The sequence below is a fragment of the Morone saxatilis genome, unplaced genomic scaffold, assembly GCF_004916995.1.
Source record: "Morone saxatilis isolate NCDOM2014 unplaced genomic scaffold, NCSU_SB_2.0 Contig12, whole genome shotgun sequence".
Lineage (NCBI taxonomy): Eukaryota > Metazoa > Chordata > Actinopteri > Moronidae > Morone > Morone saxatilis.
In genome coordinates this window covers 1898988-1916469 of record NW_023339674.1, presented here as the reverse complement: position 1 = coordinate 1916469, position 17482 = coordinate 1898988, and the positions used below count along the sequence as shown (strand labels likewise).

The 17482-nt window shown below is 41.1% G+C and overlaps 1 protein-coding gene across 1 annotated transcript in view; it reads left to right on the top strand.

Annotated features, from left to right (window-relative positions):
* zc3h3 (zinc finger CCCH-type containing 3) overlaps positions 1 to 17482 on the top strand; it is a 55706-nt gene that overhangs the window by 10755 nt on the left and 27469 nt on the right. The gene's annotated exons all lie outside the window — the stretch shown is intronic.

The window sequence follows — 17482 nt, the reverse complement described above, 5'->3', positions numbered from 1 at the left end:
GCCCCCCCCCTCCTCTCTCCACAGGGCCTCGGTTGTGTTTTGGTATTTAATAATGGATGATTGTTTGTGTTTGTCAGTCAGCACGCTCTTGTTAAAGGGCTTTAAGATAACTGCTAATTCCAGCAGGGCTGTATTGATTAGCTGCGCTGGGTGTGGATTGTTTTATTGCCCGAGAAGTACGCTGCGCCCCCCTCCATCAGCCCCTTCCCATGCTCCGTCAGTACCCTCGTCAAGGGTCTCTCTCACTGGTTGAATAATTAATGCTTAACCTATTTAATTAGTGAGATTTGCTCTGAACAGAAGCAGAGTAATTGAGTCCTCAACTGTGTGTGTGGTTGGGGGGAGGTGTGTTTGTGTTTATCTGTGTGTCTGCGTGTATCCGTCACACGTACCGTGATCGCAGCATTAAGTGGCTCGCTTCCTCCTGCACTCCCAGTTGAAGCGGATTGTATGATTTACAGTAACACTGTGGCCTCGGCGTGACTGTCAGTAAGTTGGCATTAGCGTCGTTGGCATTTGCGGTAGCGGAGGTGTAACCGTTTTGGTATGGCAACTCCGGCGCTGGAAGCTGTGGTGGTTTCCAGCATGCCAGCAGGGTTGGCATGGAGGGCAGAGGGGGTTAGCAGCGATTGGTGGGGAGCTCAGACTATTAGCTGTGGGTGTGATATTAATAACTGGTATTACGGGCCAAAACAATGATGACGTATTTGTCATCATCTTTGGTGTTGTAATTGAGGCTCAACACTTTGACCCTGCATACTGATCGAATGGACTGAATGTTCGAGGAGTCACTATAGGAGACACTATTTTCAATTCAGAACAGAAATATTTCAGTTTTTGCCTCTGTAATGCGTTTTTAATTAAACTTCAACAAACGCCACCGCAGGGACCAAACTGTCAATCAATTGTTTGACTTGCATACGTCAGATTTTCAATGTGTTTAGATAGCTGTATGGCCAGTCAACTCACTTTTAAAGTTTAGTCTGTAAAATTAAAGAAAATGGTTAAAAATGCTCTCACGATTTTCCCAGTATCCAAGTCTTCAGATTGCTCGTTTTTTGTTTGTCCGACCGTCCAAAACCCAAAGATACAGAATTTACAGTGATAAAATCAGAGAAAAGAAAAGTAGCGTAGCATAGATGTAAAATGCTTTTAACAGTTTACTATATTATTGGAGTTGTTGGTGATATCATTTCACATTTTCTGAGCCGCTTTAATAAACGGATCATTTCAGCACTACATAGCTGAACAAAAATAAGAATTAACATCAGTAAATATAATAATTTGATGATGCCTTGATGATTAGTTGGTCTGTTCCTAATTTAAAGTCTGGCTGGTGGTTAGTTATCAGCAGTGGTCTGCTGGCAGCGATAATGGTTTGACTGTGATCCCACATTGGCCGTCAGTACACTGCAGCAAGCGGCCGCACAGAGAAGGCCGCTGGTCTCGATTCCATCACCTCTTCTCGGGCCAGCAGAGACTTGGCAAGAAAACCCAGAACCGGGGGGTCAGTACTATTTATACTCACCTGTGAGTGGGTCAGGGTGTACAGCCAGATTGAGAACTCACACAAACACCCACACACTTAAAGACACGCCTGCACATGTACGCATACGTGCATGTGCATCAGCAGATCCTACTGCTGCATTCCTGCCAATGAGCTGCAGAGGGGGCTCTGCACATGTTCCCTGCTGGCTCAGCAACCTGAGCAACTGGTGAACTCCTGGCCCAGTTCACATCAGAGCTACAACAAACTGTCACTCAAAATTCAGACCGGGGTTTATTTGAGTCGTGTGTGCACATATTTACACAGATTAGCGTTCGTGTCTACATCTAAAACGAAAACTTTTTTTTCAGTGTGACACTTTATTCATTTTTGGAAGATGATGACCAACATTATTTCAAGGTAATGTAAATGTGGGATCTTTGCCAGCAGTTACAGCTGATGCATTCCTGCCATGCTCCTGTTCTGTTTCCAGCAGTAATGTTTCAGTTACTGATGTAACTCACTGCCTTCTCAAAACAACATTTTTAGGGGGATTTGATCAGAAAGGTGATTTACTACAAATAAACATCCTACCTTTTTTATATTGTGTCCTGGCCTCCGCAGGCAGCAGCACAAGTAACATGGCTGCAGACATAAGACAAACTAACAAAATGAACAAAATAATAAAAAAATTAAAACAAATTACAGATTTAAAATATATCAGAACATTCTTCCACATTCAAAACGTCTACAGCCAGATGGATCTGCTTCCGAGTCATTTAGAACCGCTGTGAACGCGTCTAATACACTTTACTTCTCAGTGTGTCAAGGTTAGCTTAAGAAGTACGAGCATAGTAGGACAACATATGGGAAGCACATAGCAGGCACACAAAAACAGAGGTTAAACCATTGATAAAAGGCAAATGCAAGAGACAGCATACATATTATTTCCATACACGAAACAGAGGAAAGCAGCACACAAGATCAATCAACATCTTATGCAACATATAAGCTTGACAGTATTCCATATATAACTGGTACATTTAAAGTAATCAGTAGACGGAACAAGAATTAGATATTCAGTATTATCTGTGTGGTGGAGCAGCACTTGTGTAGAACTACAGGATCATCATTTCTCCTGTGTTAAAGTCAGACACTGCTTCCCAGAGATGACTCTGTACAGTAGCTGGGGGCTGCAGCGTTTTTATATTTCTATGCTTCTGTGGGTGGATCTTTTTATTTGTGGGCATGTTGCTCCAGGTAAATTGTTTTATTCATGGAAGCAGGGGTATTGAGTGCAGTGTATTAACACTGCATGTAAGCAGGTTGACGTTGACCTTAACCAGAGTATGACAAATAGCCAGTCTGCAGCATGAATGCAGACATACAGGAACAGTCTTATACGGCATACCTGGATCTTCATCAGTCTCACTTGTGGTCTGAAATACTATCAATTATCACTTTGTATGTTAATGCACGCAAACGCACCCATTCTTATTTCTCTTTCTGTCTTTTTCCGGGGGGGCAGAATTTGCTGTGTATCTGTGCAGGAGAGCAGAGAGTGACTGTGAGAGAGAGTACAGTATTGATCTGGGGCAGTTCATTTTCTGCTGTCCCCGGTGAGTTGCTCTGGGGGAAATAGCTAGTTTGTCTCCTGTCATTGTAGCTTCAGAGTTAAAGAGGAGTAAAAAAAAAAAAAGAGAGAGGTGGGGGTAGAAAGCCGCTTGTCTATCTGGGACAAGAGCATCACAACCACAAAGACTTTCTCAGTCACACAGGAACAACATGCTCAAACTGTCCTCTTCTGGGCCTAAAATATGTTGATCTACTGTCCCCTGGACACATGTTTGTGTGTGTTTGTGTTTGCACATGCACTTGTGTTGAATCTGCGTGTGGGGCTAATATTGTGTGGGCGCTCCCGAAGAAAGCGATATTGATCATTTGCCGTTTACTGTCCCCTGCTCCCTTGTGAATTGCTCTGTGGGAAGTGGTTAATTTGTCTCCTGTCCAGGGGGCTTCTCTGTATGTGTGTGTGTGTGTGTGTGTGTGTGTGCGCGTCACATGTGTGTATGCCTGTGGTGTGTGTGGTTAATTTGTGTCCTGTCTTCGGGGGGGCTTATCCGTTAAATACTTCACTCTGTCTCAGTGGAGACACATACTGATATCATTGACCGTCTCGTTCGATGACAGTAATGCTGGGCTGATTGCCAAATGGCTGCCATCAACAATATAAACTCTAATATAAATAATGGAAATGAATAGTGATAACCTAGTGAAAGTAAGGAAAACCACAAGTTAATGTGTTTTTTTTTTTTTTTCCTTTTCCACCCTAAAATGATTATCAGTGTTAACCTGTCCACCGTCAGACGAGGCATAGAGCATCAGGTATGTGCCTCTAGCCCACCCTTTAAAGGTCCAGTGTGTAACATTTAGGAGGGTCTATTGCCAGAAATGGCACATAATATGTACAGGTATATTCATTAGTGTATAATCACCTGAATATAGGAAACGTTTGTGTTTTTGTTACCTCAGAATGAGCTCTTTTTATCTTCAGATGCCGTGAGTTGCAGGAGACTGCTCTTCATGTCCCATGCGAAACTGAAAGTAAATGATTTCTTAGTATAGTACCTAAGTTAACAGGCATAACATTACGTAATTTACATTTTATTCATGTACTTAGTGTACTAAGTAATTTTTGTGCCCAAACTACGACCAACGGTCAAAAGCTTTGGCTGGCTGGGCGGCAGTATTTGTTTGGAAGGAGAACGTGTTGCAGTAGTATATGCCATAGAACACGTGTAACTAACACGTGTTCTGTGGTATGTAACTAACAAGTCTGTAGATCCAAAGAATATATAGAAAAGTGAGTAAGGACTTTATATGTTGCCATCTTAAACAGAAATCTTCTGATAAGGTCTTAAAAAGAAAATTACATTTTCGCCAATTTAATGAAGAAAATCATGTTTTATGAGAGAAAGATGGAGGCATTGTGCAGGTAAGCACAATTCTGTAACCTGCTATAAGTAACACAGAAGCTATCAAGTCTCGTGTCGTTATGTCAGGTTTATATTCCATCACATAATACTGTGATTAAACTAAAAGGTCAGGTCACATACTTCCATCCTGTTTCTGTCTCCTTTTCTTGCACAGAAACTTTAGATGACTGCCTCCTGCTAACACCTCCTTTTTACAGCAGCCCATCCTATGCCTGCATGTCTGCATCCGTACATGTGATACTTTATAGCATGTCTCCTCTCTTACAGTTTAGCTTGTGTGCTTGAGGTTCATGACCCCCTGGTCTATTTTTTGAGAGGATTACCATACTGCTATTTCCTCACTTATCTCTCTCACAGTGAGGGTTGTATTTCAGTGCATTCTTGCTTTAATGAGTTTGTACATATGAATTACCAGTTTGAAGCGACGTGTGTTGAATTACTACAATAATGAGGATTGTGTAGCTAATGAACCGGCTCTGACTCATGTCAACAGAAATGCATTTCCATGATTTTACCACAATTTAATTCCAAATTATTTTCAACATTATCCGTTCTAAAATTTTGAAGCTTCAGTTATACTTCCAGGTCCACATTATTGGATCCATCCACCAAGTCACAATGTGCAACTTAGTTGTAATTGAAGGATAATGAAAGATATAAAATTTGACTTCTTAAAAAAAAAATAATGAACCAAACTGGCATGACAGTCACAGTTATGAATTTATGCCGTCTTTGGTAAACCTGTAGTTCGATTTGATTCCGATTCTTGGTGTCACGATTCGATTCAGAATTGATTCTCAATTCGAAACCTGATTCTCAATTGAATAAACAGGGAGGGGTGCTCTGTGTTCAGGCTCTAAAACACAGGTCTTTTACAATGAAACAAACTGTATATTGAGTTATTTTTGTCACCCAACCAGAGTTAGCTGGTATTTTTGTGAGTCTGTCAGCTTTGTCTCTTGGTGATGGGATACAAAGTATCAACAAGATACTTAACTTTCCTAAGGCAAATGTAATTATTAAGTTTGGAAAATGCACCGAATGCTTGCCTTTTTTAAAGATGAACTTCCAAGTTACTAGTCTTATACTAACTGGCAGGACAATAAATGTAGTCTTGCCGTGACTTCATGTAAAGAATGACTTTGTTAGTCTAATCTTAACGTTATTGAACTGAGGCTTTCAGCTGTTATGCCAAGATCTGTAGTGACTTTGAAGGACCTTTATTAGTACATATGCTTCTGTGTATGTGTTTGTGAGCGGACTGTGCCAGCGGTTCAGCAGCGGTGTCCGCTCCGAGCAGATGCCCACTCCTCCTGGTTGTGATCAGCATTTTAACGGGGCTGCCAGCTCTTCCCTGGCCCAAAGGGACCAATTAGGCCCTGGCAGCTGCATCCAGAATGCCACCACGGAATGAGGGGCCTGTGGGTGGGTGAAGATGCTGCGCAAGAGAAGGGCAGATAGAGCTAAGGACACGCATGTAGACATGAAGAGTAACAACTCTTGAGTTATTACAGAAAGGGCCCACGGCTGAGTTAAAAAAAAGAAAGTTTGGTGTGAGCAGAAAATGACCAATTTCTGGTGAGCAGTTGATGAGGAAGAGAAAGGAAAGTAGTTGGAGGGGACTGTTGTCTACAGAGCACCTGCTGGTTTTCTAAAGGATCAGAAAGGGTGGAATGAAAACCTCTTGGCCCCCTGCCCTAACCAAATTAGCGCCCAAGCCGACAAGAGACTTCACTGTCCCTCATCACGCCATCATGCTCCTTTCTCCCTCCTGACCTTTAGCCCCTGAACCCTCACTTTTCACCCCAGTAAATGCAGTACCATGTCAATAGCCAGGCCCCCCTGTTACTTATTTGACCATGGCCCGGGGCCAGTGTGAACCTTCAGACATAAGTTGTGTAGTTATTCCAGCAGGCCCTCTTAATTACATCAAGACTCAAAAGGTCAAATATCAGCATCACTGCCAAGAGTCATCTGTAAATCTATACTATATTATATATAAAGCGGTTATATATATATATATATATATATATATATATATTATTGGACACACAAACCTTTACAGCTACTCGAGAGGCCTCCTTCTTATTCTAATGCTGTCGTCAAATGCTGTCATATATATATGGCACTCTCAGATGGAAGGCTGTCAGAGCCCATACAAGTAACAAAAACAAAGAGGTAACATATATAGAGAGTAATTTAAGTCTTCATTATCAGCATGATACTTTTTTTAAGTAAAATGTATTATATATAAGGATGAATCCCTTTTAGAATGATGATCCAAGGCGGCCCTTTAAAAACACACAAAAACATAAAAAAAAACATAATACAAACCACAGTAGCACAACGCTGCACGAAAGAATAGAGCAACCAGCAAACAACACAAAATCAATCAAACTGCATAAAACAAACAACTAAAACTAAACAATTACAATCACAGGAGAGCTAACAAGCACAAGAAATAAAAGCGATCATGCAATAAGGAGACCACAATCAATTTGGGTTTTAGATAAGACAACAAAGCCTTCTTAAATAAACCACATGGGGACAACAATGGACTGTGCAGATAAATTATTCCAATCAAAAGAAGCCGTAAACATAAAAGCTCTTTTTTCCAATTTCTTTATAGGCTATAGGGTCCAATAAAAAGGAGCTGATCAGAGCTCCTCAGTGAGTAATGAAGTATGCAATACAGACATCTAAAATGCACCCCTATTGATACACTGCAAGAGTATGTGGACACACGGACATTACACTCTTATGTGATTATTTAACATTTCATTCACAAGCCACATTCATTCATCTGCTACTATAACAGCTCTTAATACTCCACTCTTTAACATTAAGATTTCCCCAAGATTCCCCAAGGAACCAGCCATTCAGCCATTAGTGAGATCCAACACTGATAAGGCCTGGCTCACAGTCAGTGTTCTGGTTCATCCTAAAGTTGTTAGACGGGGTTTAGTCAGGGCTCTGTGCAGGCCAGTTAAGTTCTTCCACACCAAACTGGGGAAACCATTTCTTCATGGAGCAGACTTTGTGCACAGGGACACTGTCATGTTGAAACAGGTTAAAAAAACACACTATTGTCTAAAATACCATAATCTTCCCTGAAAGAACCAGTTTATAGAATTTAATGGCATCTGGCAGCATAGTTGCTGATTGCAATATCCTTACATCACCTTCCCGTTTGAAGTGTGTAGGTAGATGAAACTGTGATGGCCACAAAACCAGCGAAAAACACGAAAGGCCCTATCTATTGTCTGTTTGGTTTGTCCGTTTTGGGCTACTGTAGAAACATGGCAGATTATGAAGGACCCGCTCCCTCTGTAGATAAAAATTACTCATTTTGTGGTAGCAAAAACACAACCATTTTTATTTTCAGGTTATTACACACTAATGAAAACATACCTATAAATACTATATTGTATTTCTGCCAATAGATTCTCCAAAATGTTACACACTGGACCTTTTTGAATCTAATGAATATCATTGGATTTTCTCTCTTTGCAGAATCCACATGGATTAAAGTAGAGCTCTAACTATCTGCTGATTTATTTTCTTTATTAATTATCATTTGGTTGTCAAACATCAGGAAATACTGAAAAAAGGAGTCAAAAATCTTCCGTAATTGACTTAAAGGATTAAATGACGTTGATGGCCTGGTAGTGTAGGAGATAAGTGGCGAGCTGACTATGCCTATGTTTTCGTTCCCTGACCTTGAAATGTGTGCAGCTGTATCTTAGCCTGCTCTTTATCCCCTGAAAGATGTGCCACTGCGTACATTCCAGTTTAAAGATCACCTGAAACCTCCTTGTGAGCAGCGCTTCTTTTTTCGACACCCTCGTCCCCGCTCTCATAGACCATGCTCAACCCCCCTTTTCTCTTAACACGATGACACATTTTCGATGCTTGGGTGTCTCCCGGTGGGCTTGTACATCACCCCCTTGTCTCTCACACAGTGGCTGAAACTGAAGTTGAGGGCCGGTGTACGACCGGCTGACTAGGGTCCATCACTCACTGGCCCAAAAGAATCAGCAGCATAATGGATGTGCACCACTCTGGCATCTGCAACCAGAACCTTAGTTCTGGTTTAAATCTACACCACTGAGCCACCTCTGCTCCCTGTGCGTGTGTGTGTGGTGACTGACAAACAGTACTGCAGGGTCCTGCATGTGTCTTCAACCCATCACTCAGTATGATGAAACAAAGTCAACTAACATGCTGTAGGTTCACACACCAGCTCTTCTTTCTCAATATTACTTTATTCCAGTGCAAGAATGTTGTCAGCCAAGACATCCAAGTCGCATACTATTTCTGGATGTAATAACAACACTTCTCAACAAAACGGTAACACAGTTCAGAGTAGGACAAGTCTGATTGGCAGTGGGACCAGAACACACTGAGACTGATAGAAAATTAAGAATTACTGGGGAAAAAAGAAATTAGATATTGATATATTAGCGGATATTGTTGTTGTTTGTCTCTCATATAAGCTAAAACCAAATGGTAATATTGTCAAAGCTCTAGATACTGAAATAGCTAATTAAAAAACTGAATAAATTTAGCTAAAAGTATCAAATGTAGAGTTGAGTAGACTCAAGCAGATTTAAAAAAAATAAGTAAAAATTGAAACAGTAAATACAAAAGAATGTCTTTCTGCTGCCCCAACCCCGCCCTCTTGCTCGGGGGTCTTGATGTGTGTCTTTCGGGGGCAAAGGTTCACATCCCTTATGGAATCTTGTGTTGCCCTTTAGGGATGCACTCACTTAACCTTCAAGTGCCCCAGTCACACTTGGAAAAGATTTTATGAGACACGCTTCACTCTCTAACAAACACACACACACTCTCTATACTCACAAACATATAACACATACGTATGTAATAATAGCAATCCTTAAGTGGGAAAAGCCCCAGGCTCTTCCTCTTGATGCTTCTAATGGGATCTGCTGATTGACAGCCATAGTCATCCTTTTGACCAAGCACGACGCTGTGTGTGTGACACACGTCATGGGACATACATGAAATGTTCATGGTGAATTGCAACCTGACGGAGTCCTGATCGCCATGAAAGATTTTGTCAGCTATCGGGTTTGGGGTCAGGGTCAAGGTTGAGTTCAAAGTAAATGCATGTTTTCATCATGTCTTATTTACGTTATTGATGTACGTTATGGCTACAGGAGCGTATGGCTACTCTGGAAAAGCACACATAAGGGCTAATATCATTTAATTATTCATCAAGGATGTTGTCAAGTCTCCTTGCATATCATTCAACAATTGGAAACATACTTAGACCTGGATTGTGCTCTTAACACGTGGAAATTGTTTTATTATTTGATTAAGATGATATAGTTTTTAAGAATATATAGACCCATAATCTAATTATGTAAGTTTAATGCTGAATACGCATGGCAGTCAATAAAATTTGCTTTAAATTTTGTTTTGATTCAAACATTAGATTTGTTCAATCACGATTATAAACCATAGAAACCTTTTGTAAAGCTATATCTACCACCCCGAACCCACTGGACATTTTGAGAAATATGCCATTTCACTTTCTTCCTGGGAGGTAGATGAGAAGATCGATCTCCCCCTCATGTATCTGAGTATCCTGACTGAGCCAGACCATTTGGAAAAGGCCAGGCACTTGGCAGCTAATTGGAAGAACCATCTGTCTATCATCATCTATCACGGTTGAACTTCAACCAATCCAATCAACAAACTATATCATTCAGTCAAACTCTTACTGAAGCCTCCGGTGCCGTTTTTTGCTCTTCTTTCAATGAAGGAATACTCTAGTATTGATAAAACTGATGGTAGCAGCCTCTATGCTAACCACTTTAACAGCCGCCGTTGTTTTTGAACAGCCACTAACCACACACGTCACCACACGCACCTAGCATTAAACCATGCCCGTAGCTCATGCTGTAGCTCCCAGTAGTTTCTCAAAGGACGTTGATTGGTTCAAACCACTGTAGTTCGGACACAAGTTCATGGCTTGAAGCCTGGCACCATGGATTCTTGTGAGATCTCATGATTTGGTGATCTTGTGAGTCCAGCTGCCTCGCAAGGTTAATATCTGAGTTAACTTTGAAGCTAAAGCCAAGAGGTGATGAGCTTAGCTTAGCATAAAGACTGGGCGCAAGGGGAAACAGCTAGCTCTATCCAGAATTCAAAATGACCACTACTAACATCTCTATGTTGTATCTCATTTGTTTAGTACGTACACAAATACAAATGTACTAAATGAGAGTTTGTGGTTCGGTTAACATCTATTTATGTTAATATTTTTTTCTTGGCTTAATTTAATAGCTTTGGTGAATTACAAAAGCTATCCAATTTATTTACTATATATAGCGTAGCCATAGCAGCAACCTACCAGCATGTATTTGTGTTTGCATTTGGCAGCGTGTGAGGCTGGGTGGAAGAATTCCCCCTCCCCTGGTCAGCCTGGGGTTCTCTGGGTCAGCTGGTATATGTTACAGCTGATGGCTCCACCGTGATGATGGACGAGGCCACAAGCCAGTAGCTCCCTCCCCTTCTTTCCCCCCATCATCACTACCACCACCCTCCGTCCCAAAACACTCTCTTCACTCTGAACACGCCTCTCTGTGGTGACATCACCACCACACTGGCTGACAGCTGATGGCACGCACAAGGGGGCCTCCTGTGTCAGTATTTGGCCCCACACAGCCATCAGCCTGTCAGTCCGTGTCAACTCTTCATCTACATACACACCAGTGTAGCCCATGAGTACTCTCCTAAAAGAGTGTAGCAGAACAAAAATACTTTCTTAAACATAATACTGTTTATTCTCTGGCGTCTAACTTGCAGGCAAGTGTTAATTTGGTCATGACACAGTACAGAACTGAAGAGCAGTTGATTAATGTTAAGCCATCTGTCTGTCATCACACTTACAGTAACACCGCTTCTCTGAAAGCAGTTCTGTTTTTAGTCTGCAGGAATGAATAAAGGTCATATGGAGTATTACTTAAAGGAATCAAAGAACATGTACTGTAACCTAAAGCTCTAGTGCACATTATTTTTAATCTTGAAATTAAATCAAATTACTGTGTAATGTTAAAGGTGTCCCTGGTGGCGATGAACCCACAGATAATTATCTAATAATCTACTTCTTTTAGCTAAATGGGCAATTTTATAGACGTAGTCTACACATGGTAATCACATAACGGATCTATAGTATTGCAGCCATATGACAAACAGTACAATTGTGACTTGTGACATATACAATCAATTTTTAAGGGATCTTTTTGAGTCTCTTGATAGAACTGGGACTGCTATGTACTGAGCGTAGTGAATGTGACATTTGGGAAAATTTTACATTGAAAAAAAAACTCTAACTACCTCATATCTTTGTGTTGGTTGATCAGTAACAAGAAACAGCGGCAAAGGTCAGGGACCAAACCAATAAAAGCTTAAATCGACTGTTAATATTGAATTATTATATTTGCAGTGTTAAATGTCAGTGGCTAACAGAAACTTAACTCCCCAGCTATATTACAGTAGTTCTGACCAAATTATCCATACTACATATCCATCACGCCTCTACATGTCACATTAAACACACATCTGGACCCTGACAGCAGGTCCGGAATAATAACTGGATCCACATCCTGCAGCAGTGAAGGGAATTACCTTGTCAACGAGGTACACTATGAGACTTTACAGACAGGTTTGCTTATTGAGGATTGGTATATGGAGGTGTATGAACATTTTATTAACTCGTCTGTCCTCCTTAATTTTCCTGGAACATGATAAACTCGTTCACATGCAACATCTCCTGCAAAGCTCACATTCTAGTCATAGTCTATGAGTACATGATATACTCCCATGAGTTATGGGATGCAGTATTTTTAAGGCCGTGGAACGCAGTTCTTTGTTGGCAGGGTGGGACATCAAACTATGTTGACATCTCTTCGTAGTCTGTCAGAAAGTATCACTGGGTGTCAGACACGCAGAGATCATATTATCATAACCACGCTGGCTTACACTGGGTTATTAAATTGTGGTAACTCCCTTGTTAAGTCTGATGTTAGCATGGCACCGCTGTCTTCTGTAAGAGCGCTGGAGCAGTGGGAGTCAGAAGATGAGCCCCAGGGGACGGGGACATGGGATGGCAGGGGGAACAGGCACTGTCAATAATAAGATTTATTATCCATCGGGTCGTCCCAGGGAGGGGGCAAACGGAGACCGCTGTTCCCTGGAATTAGCCGTCAGGTATGGATGGGGATCACTGGGGGGATCCCTAAGAGGGTGGAGGAGGGGAGGTGCGGTGCAGTGGCCTGTCAGTAGCCTCAGTCAGAGGGCTGAGGATAGAGAGATACAGAGCATGAAAGTTATCAAAGCTCTGAAGTGGCAGACAACTTTAGTCAAAGTTTATTCCACACTGCTTAGACGAGGCTCAGTCATCTTAGGGATGTGACTCTAGTTCAGCACTCCCAGATCCACTTATGTGATGGTACATCTGTCGCTTTACGTTGATAAAGCAGCATCTACATTAGTGATCTGTCAAGTTTTGAGGGGATTCCTCAGTTGGACTAACAGGAGAGGATCAGACCAGTTATATCACAGAGAGGAGAAATGAGGAAAACATTAACCCTGGATTTTGTTTTAAAGGGTTTGCTCACCCAAATTCCATTTAGTGGCCTCTAGCCATGCAGACTGTCATGGTTTTATTTTGCCTGGATATCTGTCTGATTTCTGCCTACACTCCTTTACAGTGGAGGTGAAATGATTTGAAAAAATATCATTTAAAGGATAATTACAGTATATTACAACTTGTAACTTTGTAACAACTCTGATAACATTATACTCTCCAAAGTAGGCAATGTCACCATATTCCCAGATCTCTGCGATTAAGAGAAGACGGTGCAAGAAACACAAGCAGTGAGATAATCAGACAGTATGTGAACTCTTTACCCAGATTATTTCACCCATTTAATTTCCTGGGAAAACCAAAATCGAGTATATGTCAATAAAAAATCCCTAATTCACAACTCCAGGAAGTACATTAGGTAAATGTAGAATGATGGATGTTTAAAATTATTTCCCAAACTATCAACTGTAATCTTTGCCTCTTTATTCTCAAAGTAAGCTCTTGTTTCTTGTCTGATTTGATTTCTTTGTATCATATTCACTGTTTCCAGGCAGTTGTCAAATTACCACTGTTGAATGTAGCTCTGAAGATGTCTGTTTGTATTGAGGTCTATGAATTATCCAGTACAAGGACAACAATTCTAGGAAAATATGTCACTGTAGAATGTTTTTTATGTCATTTTTCAGTGCTGTCCAACATCTGACTGCAACAAATTCTGATATCTGCCGATCCTGAGCACCAGTGCTCTGTTTTTAATAAAATCTGTACATACCTCATTTCATGGAACTCAATTTTATAGAAGGTAACATGAAGACTGCTGTGACTGAATGAATGTAACTGATTACAAAATTGGGTGTTTCTGCTAAGGAACAAAGAAACTGAAACAGTGAATTGATTAGTCGACCAGCAGACAGTAATTCATTATGTTTTTAAAAATGCCACAATTCACTGATTACACAATAAATAATATTTTTGCTGGTTCAAACAGTCATAATTTTATGGACCAAATGATTAATTGAATAAACAATCGGCAGATCTATCAATAATGAAAAGAATCCAAACTTGCGACCCTGAATTAAACTATTTAATGTTGATCACACAAGTGGCTGATACCCTTTTTGCTTAATCAGGAGCTAATACTGATCTGGCAGATCGGAGCTGTCTCCTCTCAGCCCTATTGCACTGGGAACGGAAACAGATATATCAAAACTTGAGCCAATAAAGCCAAAACTATCTGCATAGATAGATAGATTCCACTAGAGTGAGAAAATATTGAACCAGCCCTTTAATGTGTGGCTAGAAAGCAGGCTAGTTGCAGAAGGAGCCACGTGTGCAGCGTGTGGCGACTAGAGTAGATTATCTGTGGATTCACAGCAGTGAGTCAGCGAGAGATGGATGGACGGCGTGCGAGCTGCATGCGTCTGCAAACGGTGTCTTCACAGCACAGGCCACCACTCGGCTCGCTCCCCCCACACTGCAAGGCGGGCCACTGTCAAAGGTCTATTAAGGGAAGATTGAGACCCCAGGTGTATATGTGTGAGTAAGTGTGTGTTTGAGTGTGTGTGTTCACATGCTCATTGGTCATGGTCCTATAGTGGAAGATTGAGACCCCATTGCTCCCAGAGCCACTCAACCAACACAACCTGCAGTGGTTTACAATCAGAGCAACACCGTCCATCCATCCCTGCTGACACACACACACACACACTGAGGGATACTCCTCAACAGTACAGCTCACTATAGATGTCATTAAACAGTAGCCAAGGTGGAAAAGCTGTGTGACACCGTCGTGGACACGGTGGGTGTCACGATGTTGGAACGAGGGTTTAGAGGCAGATTGAGGTGCAGGTCAGGGATGCTGGGGGGAGGGTGTGAGGGGGGTGTACGAGGCTGCTTGGTGGGAATCATGGCAGCACCTTTGACAAGCCCTATTTGTCATCTGCCAGGACGCCCAAATAACTCTGACTACAATACAGATGGATTGTGGGAGAAAAAGTGACTACAAGCCAGGCAACTAATCCTGTATAAACCCCCTCCCTACCTCCACCCATATACTCTCTCTTGCTCCCTCTCTTGTTCTGACTCTCTCCTCTTTTTACTAGGTTTCACTTTCATAACCCAACACGCACTTTTCACCCACAGAACTAGCTATGTGGTTGAAATCAGTAGCATTGTATTGATATCAAAAATCAGAATCAGGACTTATTTATTTTCTTTCCATAGTTTTGACCATCATAAAAGCTCTGAAAACATTGTACACACTAAAGTAATTACTGAGATCTGGGAACAAGGTAACATTGCTAAAAAGTCAAGCAGTAAGAAACATGATCAGAAAGACTCTAAATAAGCTCAGTTATATTATATATTTAAAGTTAAAGTTTAAAGTGGGCAGTGGTTTTACCATTTGCCTTAGTTTTCTCTTCTAATAAGTTAAGTTAACCTAGAGGTTTATTTAAAATGCATCTGATTGTCTGACTACTCATGTTTCTTACCCTGTCAGACTTCTTTTTATCAAATAGGTATCACATTTATATACCTAAGGAGTAAATTTCATCAGCGCCAGTAACGTTACACGTTGCAGAGGCATGCAGGAAAAACCTACATTTGCGCAGAGGGATAGGACTCACTGTTTTAGTGTTTTTACCCCCTGCAGTCGGGTAAATGGGTCAGAAATCTACTTAAGTAAATTTTTACTTGCCATTATACAACTAGTTTTATTTATTGGAGTTTTATCAAATAACAGCAAGAACCTCTTAGCTGCCATGCAATACTCTCTGCTCTTGTCATGGCATTTTTCAGAAACTTGACGCTGCTTTGAATAATTACCTAAATTTATCCGCTTGCCGTCAAACTTGTGGCAAACTGTGAAATTGCAACTCTCAATGGAGAAGGAAGCGAGATCGTTCACTCCTTAGCTACTTCCATCATCAGCTTCTGAAATAACATGTTTAATTCTTCAAGTTAGTTGCTAGATTTACTAGCCCGACATGGCATTTTACTTGCCTTGGGCAAGCGGGCAATCCTTGTTGACCCCTTACATTGTTCAAAATTTGTTTGTAGTCAGTTTCACTCAAAAGAGTGCATTTTGGTGAAAGTTATAATCAGGTAACATAGCATCAAGCGGACGTGTTGTTATGTTTCAGGTGTCCTGTTGCACAGTTTTAATGGATACCTGCCAGCCAGGCAGAATGGTAAAGGCATGGTATAACATAGAATTATAACCCTATAAAGAACCTTCATATGTACATGTCATGTACTCTACAAGTGTACATGTGCAAGACACCGTGTGTGTATGTGCGTGTGTGTTTTTGTGTACGTGTGCGTCCTAAACATGCAGTCAGTATCCCTGCAGCCCCCCCAGCTCGCAGTGATTTGTTCAACAGTAAATGTTTGTCTGAGATGAATTCTCCAGCTGATCCAGAGCTGCATCCCGGCTGACAAATGAAACCAGCGCCTGGGGGGAGGAAGAGTGAGGGGGAGGAGTGGAGAGAGAGAGAGAGAAGCTAGAATGTGTAGAAGTGGAAATCGAATCATTTTATTGTTTGTCACCACGACCCTCGTGGTCACGGTTTATTATTGGACGCTAATTAAAACGGCGACAATCCTGACAATTGGCAATTAAAGACTTGTGAAAGAGGTGATAGGAAATGAGCTCCTCACCGGGGGTATAAACTCATTTGTTATCCCTTTTTCACACCTCTCTTCACTCTGTCTTTTCTTTACTCATTAGGAAGACAGAGTGCTGTCACTGACCACCACAGTGAATGATTTGTAGGAGGGGAAGAGGTAGTGCAGATAATGACATGCAAGAGGGGTTTTTTGGGGGGTGGAATAATTTAAATGAATACGGTGAGCAACTGATTCATGTTGCATTAAATCTCCCTTTTCACACTCTAGTAGTGGAAGGTTTTCTACCTTTTTCATGAAGTACCATGAAGCTTGTGGCAAATGAATTTATAAAAGCCCTTTTACATATGTATTGTACACAAAGCTTTTAATCCATGTCCGTGGAAGCTTGGTTATAAGAATATTTGTGGTTTACTACATCTCAGATTGTATTTCTGTCAGCTTGTCCTCTACGTCTATTGGTAATGATAATTTTGTATACATCAAATAAATTGCTGAGATCTGGGAACATCATTAAAGGAAGTCAGATGGGTCAAGAAACACAAGACTAATTTGAAAGAAAGATTTGAATAATGTATTTGATATTCGTGTGCTCAATAGGAAAAGTGGAAGAGATATGTGGATCTTTGGTTGAAGCTAAATTGAGTTGGAATGAACTTACTTTCAGCTTCATTTGGAAGAGACAACAGAGGTAACGGTATAATTTAGTGATAGACCAATCAATCGGACGATTAATTGGGACGATTATCTGGCATT